The following is a 10,210-nucleotide window of genomic DNA, read 5'->3' as shown; positions in this document are numbered from 1 at the left end:
CTTTTTCACTCGAATCTTCTTTGATTTATTTAAATTTTTATTTTCTATAAACGTGGAGAAAAATTATTCGTTTGATAAAAAACTTAAAAATGTAATACAAGGTTTCCTCTTAAGTTGTTCAAATCATAACCAAAAAAAATCACTTATAATTTTAGGATAATTGTTAGGGAAGCAAATGCAATGTTTATAAAATTAATACAACGTTCCTACTTATAGCTATTATTATTAACAGTGATACAATTAAAAATATCCTATAGGCCGACACACCGTCTCCACTCAGAATCATTGCAATTCGTATACAATGATGTATGATTTATTTCATACCATAGTAAACCCATCCATTACAATAATGAACTCTAAACCTACTGGCTACTGTTCAGCAAAGTGGTGGTATCCACTTGCCCACATTCTATATTATTAAATTTTAATTGGTTAAACGAAAATTACAATTTAATCAGGTACTTATCTATTTTAAATAATTATTAATTAAATTAAAAATTAACACAAGCATTTTTAAATAATAATTAATTCTCGTGATTCCTCAATATCATCCGCTATTTCCGGCATTCTCAAAAATTATCGTTAAATTGCGTCTCTGGAAATAATTGTTCAACCCTATAATACGAGTTCTACTGATATCGCGCGCCGTGCAACCGAGGACGCCTAAAACGATATTCAAGCAATCTCAAAGGATTCGCAAGATAGCTTCCTACTCTTTTCTAGGAATTTATTGGAATTAACAGTATATAATACCGAATAACATAATATAATATTATGCATAATCATGTGGCTTGATCGTGCAGCAAACGAACACGTTATATATGTAATAATAATAATATTAGCCACCAAGATAGATAGTCAACGCTGATTATTTATTTACTAGAGCAAATGTAATATAACCGAGTCACACTATAATAGTCATTATTATAATATCTATAATATAATAATATAATATTGTATTGTGACAACATTAACCGTCCTCATGGACTGACAGTGGTGTTGCTCAAAACTTATCGAGCGCAGACGCTTAATGCATTCTATCTGATCAAACGCACGTCATCTATATTATTTATTTATTATTTAGTGCATAGTTAGATTCGTCGCCCTTAAGTCTTTACACTATCTCCTCAGTCAGCTTATCTTTTAAATTTGTATTTATCCAAATATTCTGGTTTGCAGTTTTTAAAAAGTTTTGTAATAAGTATAATATGTCTAAAGTATGAAGTAATTATCGATACTATTTATTTTGTTCCCCTCAGAAAAAACTGAATATAAGCAAGGCATGCCCCCAATAGTCATTATAATATACTAAATAATAAGATAATATTGTATTGTGATAACATTAATCGTTGTTGCGAGGACTGTTGGAATTGTAATCAAAACTTGTCGAGCAAAGATGCTGATTGCACTCATTGCTCAAACACACGTCATCTTATTATTTAATAGGTATATGTAGTTAAATTAATTACCCACAATACTGTCTCCTCAATTAATTTATGCTTTAACTTTGTGTTTATACAAATTTTGGTTTTTACAGTTTTTAAAATATTTTGTAATTTTAAAAAGGTATCTATAATCTATATTTAAATGGCAGTGCGTTGTTCTCATATACCTTAAATGCATAATGACGCGTAGTATTTACAGCTTAAAGAGAGCCATGACTTTTAAATATTATAACAATCAATGTAGAAGTTGTGGGTGTATTAGTGATTTATAATATTTGTTTAATATAATAAAAAAAAATTGTCAGAGCAATTAATGAGCTCCGCAGCTGCATACAGCTTAAAATCGTTTCCATTATTAACTTAAGTGTTCCGAACACGAAGGGAGGCGTCTTTTACTCAAATACAATTATAACATGCACGAATATAATGAGCATAAAATGGTGGTAAGCGCGTGTTGATGGCAATCACTCTGTATGCACTACGCATGTACATAGTTGCTGCCATTGACGTGACAACGAACGTATATATCTCTATATACGCGTATAGTTATGTTAACGAGGGACTTTAACGAGGATTCCGCGTGACAAAACTATAATGCGTTTAAATGGTAACAAATAACTGTGAAACAATTGGTGAATATACACGTATGTCAACTGATCGGACTGGAGGCAGATCGTTACGATACGTATAATAGAAGATACCTTCGTGAAACAATGGCAAAACAATAGGTAGAAAATTTATTGTATACATATATAATAATATGCACTTGAGAGATTCGAAACTTTAATCTGCTAAGTATATTTTACAATTATATGATAACAATAATATGTCTATCTAATATCCATCGAGTGTGATGTGGAAGAGCGACCGAAAATGTCAATGTCGTGTTAAAAACTTTAACTTAGGGTATTAAACTTTGATAGTTATAGGTACCTAGGTGAGTGTATAGTATATTTCCGCTTAGTCAGCTGTCACTGAAAGTATATAATACTATATAGGTGATAACGATTAGTTAATAGTGATAGTATAAACGTTAAAAAGCTGCAGTTGTCTAAATGTGTAAGAATATGTTTTTGGAGTCGGTCGGTAAGGAGTGTCCTACGCAGTGACAACGTTTTGGAAATCCTATATTGAAAACAAAACCTAAATACGCTGTATAATAGTATTATATGAATACATATTATTATTATTATTATTATTGTACCAAAAGAAAATACATTTAAATCCCAGCACGTTGTGTATAAACGCACGCGTCAATAAATCATTAGAATAATACACAACGCACTTTATAATACGTATAACAGTATTTACAATACTCACTAAATCTCTAACCATAAATATCACGTCGTAAATATTATAACTGCTCGTATTGTTATCAAAAGTTACTTGAATGAAAGAGCACGTACTATATATTATAGTAATAATAATAATATGTGACTTGGTTTTTATGTATAAAAAATATATAAATTAAACGGAAAAAAACATTTCATTGTTTAAATTATTATCCGATCCTAAAAATTCAGCTAACACAATAAATAAATCACTAAATTAATAATAGTTTTACATCAGCTCAAAAATCAAAACAATAATATATGTATATATAAATTTGTATTTACTAATATTTCTGTAAAATGCAAGGCTGGTATGATTGGGAAATATTATATAGTAGTCAAGTTTCACTTTATGAAGATGTATTATAATATTGCATAAATACATTTTTGTAAGAACAATTTATTATATTATATTATTTATTGCTTGAATTTCCTTTATGAACACTCTAAATCTAACAAAATACGAAGTATTTCATAGTTATTGTAATTAATAATAGATATATTATGTAAACATTTTATCTTAAAAATGTCTTTGTTTCTTGGTAAATGTTATTAAAAGTTATTTTATTTTGCTTACACATTAACCAATCACGGCTTGTACTTTTAAACTCGTTGTTAAATAGTTTATTGTCTGACATTTTAAGTGTGCGCAACATAATATATTTTGAGATTGATAAATTATAATTTTTTTTTAGATAAAGTTAAAATAAAATATCATAAAACTTACAAAATTATTTATACATTTACCTAGGTATATCAAAATGTATACAGTATAAATATAAAAAATATATTTTTTTGAAATTTGTAAAAACGTTAATTTTCTCAATTAATTATTACTTTGATTTTAACATGAGTAAAATCATTTTGGTAAATTTTATTTTTTAACAGTAAAAACGGTTAGATAATTTGAGTTTAAATAAGCTTTATGAATGTTTAAAAAATTACCTCTTTATAGCATTGAATGTGTAGGAAAAATATTCAATTGCCAATTGGTATCTCTACTGGGTTATATGCTCCTTCTACACCAGGTATATAAAAACGATTCAGACAAAACTGAAAAAAAATTACACAACACCGTAAAACCAATACACCCTACTTTATTCGTTCAAGAAATGACCACTATATTATGAAAGTAAAGTACAATAAAATGAAAAATATTAATAAACGGGTTTTGTTTATCTCATAGGTGAGAATGATCTCTATTGATAGTCAAAAACCTTTAACTCGTTCAACTTGCGTTAATAATTGTCTCAGTATCATTATATTCTTTGAAAGTGTTATAGGTATTTAAATTTTTACATAATCTATATTATTTCTGTTGTTTGAAGTTCCCCTTTAGTGCACAAACGACTGAACTAATGTCAATAAGAAATAAAACAATGAATATACCACAAGCGTGAACTCACCTTTTGTGCGAATCTTTTATCATCTATTCTTTTATAAGGCTTTTCCTGAGAATATACTGAAAATTTCAATATTTTTCATGAGAATTTTGAACTTTTTTTAAGCAATATATTTTTTGTTTGTATTATTTTATCTAAGTAACATCCAGAATAAATATAAAAAAAATACAATAGTTATCCACCTATAGTATTATCATATGTTATACATTATTATGATACACGATTTTTCATATCCATCCTGTTAGTATTCTATATTTTACAATGGTTTTATTTATCGATAAAAGTAAAAGCGAATATTTTACAGCTTTTTTCACATTCGTAGAACGTAATTGCATGTACTTTTTAAAAAGATTTTGAATTCAATTCAATATCGTCTTGATGAAGATATGAATCTTGCACGCAAAGAGAACCATGTCAAGTGAATGATAAATAAATTTGTTTAATTATTGTTTAAATAAAAAATCAATTTGATTGTACTAAATTATATACATATTATAATATTTTATTATAATAAAAATATCAGATTTATTCCATTCAACTCTTCGCCTACAACGCCTTACCAAGGGTGAATCTACACACTATGGAAAGTACAACCTCTCCTAATACAGTAATATAATATAATTCTATTTATTAGTTGTTAAGTATCAAACATATACTCTTCGTTACATAACAACCACGGGCACCGTCTCGCGCACGACCTTTGAACCTCGAAAACAACACACCAAAGTATATCAAAGCAACCCATATTCCCAATTAAGATTGGGAATAATAAAGTCATCACTAACAATACTAGTAAAAATGGAAGTAAACGTTCCCAATCATCATCATCCTCTTCCCCATCACAATCACCACATATCGTAGTTCCAAAGAAAACAAAACTTTTCTTCACACAAAATCGGTTCGTACTTCTCTCCACGGATGACAATGATATTGCTGATAATGATAATATCGAGGCTGACGATTAAACAGGAACTTCCAATGATGGAAATCAGAATACCATCAATGTCTCACCTAAAATAATTTTACCTCCGCATATATGAATTAAAGGCGTCCCTGATTACATGAATACATCGGTCTATTCTACCAAAGTTTCTTGTGTAAATCAACCACTACTCACCTTAAAGTCTAAGCAGGAACACCTGATATCTACAGAAATAATAATCCATTATCTAAAAGAAAGAAAAGCACAATATCACACCTATCAGCTGCAATCTGATAAACCTCTAAGAGTAGTTATTAGCATTTACCACTATATTATACTTACATTTACTCTATACCACTCTATTGTTCTGTGTTATTAGGAACCTCTATTTCTTTACACCGGATGCCGATATTACGTCAGCAATAAAAAAAAATTGGCGACACTGTAAGAAATTTCAACATTGTCAGACATCAACAAACAAAAACCCCATCACCTTAGTTACCTAACTTAACCTAACCTTGACGTAGACCCAAACGAAAGCGATACAGATATCTTCTCTATCTGCACTCAAAAATCAAAATTGAAGAGCCTTACAAAAAGCAAAAAAATAAATATCACAGTGTCAAAATTACCAAACCTATGGCTACACTGGTACCTAATGCACCCATAAGGCCATAACTCCATGTGCGTCAAGTGCGGTGACAAGCACCCTTCTACACTTGTACAAAATCACCAAACCTTCCAGCAAAATACGCCCTTTGTGAAGGAGGCACGCAGCAAACTATAAAGGATGAATAATCTACAAGCAACTGACTCGCAAATACAACTTCTCAAGCATGAAATCTCAACAATTACCACCATTCAACTCTACTATCAATGCCAAACTATCACGCCAGCGCCTATCTACTGAATTCTCCTTTAAGTAACAACCACGTTCGTACGCTAATATAACTGGGGGTCACCAACCACCGAAACCTAATCCCACATATCATAAAAAGAACGAAAGTGAGCTCCTTAAATTTTTTAATGAGTTCAAAGCCATCATAAAACCTCTCATACCTCACCACTAACCTCTCAAATCTTACAAAAATTAATAATGTCAACTAATACTACATCAAATTCTCTTCTCCTCCTTACCTGGATCACTCTAATGGACTTGCAAATCACAAAAAATTAAATCTTTTCCACAGTTAAAAATAATAGGATCGACATTGCTGTCATTTCTGAAACACACTTTACCAACTCCTTAAATTTTAATCTACATGGATATCGAATTTTCAAAACAAACCACCCGAACGGCACAGCACACGCAAGAGGATGATATTACCTATAGTGAGATTAGCATTGATATTTTACCCTCAACCAAATTTCTAATCACCGCATATTCAAGTTTGTGGCCTATCATTAAAACTAAATAGAACACCTATAAATAATCTAACTTATTGTTGTTATTTTATCAATGCTACATAATCCTTAAATCACTTGTTTTTATTGTAAATTATTATTTTACAGATTGTACAAATGTATAGTTTGAAAAAAACTAAAATAAAAAAACTAACCTTATTATACTATTTTTAGTTTTATTTGTATACTGTTATTTGCAATACCACAGTAATAGAGTCTAGAAAACTTGAATTTCTGCACAAAATCTAAAGAAGCTAAAAATGTCGTTTTCTTGAATTTGAACGAACAATGGAAATGTGTAGGATACTCGAATTAGTTTATACTAAAATACTAAATTGAAAATTCTATTTCAAATCCTTGTATTTTTTTTAAGATTTACAGTAGTTAATATGATATGATACTTAAAATAAAATTATAACACTGCAAATTGGTTATAATAATGGTGCATATATCTTTGAATGTTATATGGTGGCTTAGGCTTCCCTTGTTCACAAATTATACAACGCTAAGTCGGAACTTGATTTCATTCCTCGCATATCCGTTTACAGCGATAATTGTGTATTTTCTCAGAGATTGATGGTAAATAGTAGTAATGGTGCGTAAGCTACAGCTTTTTAAACAAGTTCTTAAAAGAAGTAGTTACAAGATATAAAATCAGGTGCAATAAATGTGATCATAGTGGGTAGGGGGTAGGTCAGTTTAAATAACTGTTTTATCTCATCTTCTTATATAATAAAACCTTCGACCATATAAGCTAATAGACGCGCCTTATCGTATGCTTGTATAGGCACAATTATGTAGCCATCATGTTTAATGATATGACGTCACGTTTGGGCAAAACAATTTCGAGTTATTATTAATTTGTTTATTTGGTGTTCACTCGTTCACAGACTCACAGCGTTTGTCGTTTGGAACTCATTTTTTACTGTCGTATTGTATGTCTCGAGTCTGTCCCTTGTCGTCAAAAATTATTTTTCACATTCTAGCTTTGATAGTTTCAAACTGCATTCTTTGAAACTTGAAAGTGTTGTGTTTTGAAATGTTTGATAAATGATCATGGTTTTATTATAATGATAGTTAAAGTATGAATGTTGAAAAGCTTAGTTTTTGGTTGCATTATTTTACTTTTGATATTAATATGATATACCAAATGGCAAATACCCCTCACTAGACTAGGTATAAGGTAACTACTGTCTACTAAAATTTTAAAATACAATAATGGTATGATTAAACATTGTATTCTTACTATTAATTGAATAATATTTTATATAATATATTTATATATTGTGTATTCAAGTAATTATATTCTAATAAATAATATTTAGTATAGTTGTGGATCATTTACGTTAACAAATACATAACAATTATTTTATTATTTTACTGGATTTCATCATTGATTAAAGTATAATATACAAATATAAGTACCTACCATAGGCGCAACTAGATCTCTAAAACGAGAGGTGCTAAAACTGTGAATACATCACAGGGCCATGGGGGGCAAAGGTTAGGCAAAGCCTCCCACATCCCTACACATAGACCAACTTTAATCGATACATCAAAACTTTAAAAATATATTAAGACTTTTTACAAAAATAAAAAAATGAACAATATTTCTACGACTACAATATCAGAAACATATTGTAACATTTTAATTTCATAATCCTGTTAAATAAATAATAATTTATAGATTTGAAATCAGCAGAAATTTTCTGGGTTTCATACAATATTTATTCAAAATAGTTTCGGTGTTTATCTGATTAAATAAATCTTTTTCAATATTCGACAAATATAAATAACAAATTATATTATACGACCAAACAGTTATACATTTTTTCAGGAAATTACCTATCATTTAAAAACATACAATTCATAATATTAGGTACCTATATAATAATAATTGTATATAAAAAACAAGGGGTGCTAAATTTTAACTTGGGGATGCTAAAAACCTTTTTGCATCCCCCTTCGTGTTTTCGCGCGCGGATATATTATATTGATGATTATTCAAATATACCTTTATATTAACTAAAAATATTACTTTTCCCGAGTTATTCCATCTATATTCCTATCATAAAAAAATAATTTTAATAATAATAAAAATATAATAATCGTGTTTTTTCACAACTCAAACCGTAGTCGATAGGCTCATGCGTTACGTACGCTCCTCTGGAATTTAGGCTGTGCCTTGATTATCAAGTAAACTGTTTTGATAATACAATAAATGTAACCGTTTTAAACCCATCTTCTAAAAAGACAATACGTACATACATTAATAAATTGTAATAAATGTTATATTATGCATATCTTTTTCTACGTAATTTAAATTTATTTTTATTCATTCAATAATATTATGTATTATTATTTTCATGCATTTTGTACACTTAAAATGAGTTGTATATAAAAAAATGTTATTTTTTCAACAAAAATTCTATTTCACAAATTTTTTTAAAGAACCTTTAAATTTGTTAAATATAGGTTCTTATAGATGTAATTTTTCTAAGTATTTTTACTTATCAAAATACTTAGAAAAATATTCTGCTTTGGAATATGAAATTAAAACTCTAAGTTGTCGTTCAAAAAAGTAAAAAATTATAAGGATAAAAAATATAAAAAAACTTATTTTTTTAATAAAAACGTTGTTTTATTAACAACATGAAACTTTGTAAAAAAATATTTTCAAAAACATTGATACTTTTTGAAATAATGAGTGGTTCATGATAAAAAAATCACCCTTTATATATAAATTTAAATTGATTAAATAATTAATTTTTGTGATCTTAAAATAAGGTAAGTTTCATACACAAATTATTATAATTTCAAAAGCACATACCTACTATGGCCAATGTTTGTAACTGATTTTCAATTTCGTTGTATATGTATAATATTATGTTTGATTTCTATGTATTGCTGTCAACGCACAAATTGGTTAATTAATTAGGCATAATTATTATTTTTTTTTTTAAATATAACTAATGACTATAAGAATTGCAACGTTAAGTACAGCGTTTAATTGATGTATTTTAATATTGTTCAAAATGTCTATCAAATTATCAATGATCGTATTTATCATTATTATTATTATTATTCCATTAGGTACTATTAGGTACAGTTTTCGGTATGACTTAACTTTTTGAATTTCCGGTGAAACGATTTTCACTTGACCACCACGACTATATTCGCGACGTCGCTCTCTTTTCTCCCTCTTACCGCTATCACTTTTCGTGTTTTCGCGCGGATTTTATTATTATTATTAGGTATATAATATATATTGATCATAAACTTTACTTCCTTCCTTCACTTATACCTACGCACGTAACGGGGTCCGCAATCCATCGCAAGTGGATTGCCTACCGGATATTATAGAATTCACACATCGTCTGCGATCCGACGCAGTCAGATTGCCTACCTAAGTGATTTGATGACTGGACAATCAAATACAGCTATCGACTCTACACTTTTCAACAACCAAAAGCAGCAGACAAACGTAACAAATTTTCAATCGGTATAAATGCAGTTTAGTTCCCACGCGATTTTTTTCCCCCAAAATGTGTGTTTTAAAGCACTGAACACAAAAGTCTTATTCCAAAATTCTCGCAAATCATTATTTTGGAAGTTATATCTTACCAAAGGTTACGATTTTACGAATTTACGCCCATGCATTCGCCAAATGCTGTATACTTTGCTTTCCTATGTTTTCTTATTGGA

Source organism: Diuraphis noxia, unplaced genomic scaffold (genome assembly GCF_037042655.1).
Source record: "Diuraphis noxia isolate RWA-SAM2 unplaced genomic scaffold, SU_Dnox_SAM2 contig0001, whole genome shotgun sequence".
NCBI lineage: Eukaryota > Metazoa > Arthropoda > Insecta > Hemiptera > Aphididae > Diuraphis > Diuraphis noxia.
Note: the sequence above shows the minus strand (reverse complement) of the source record.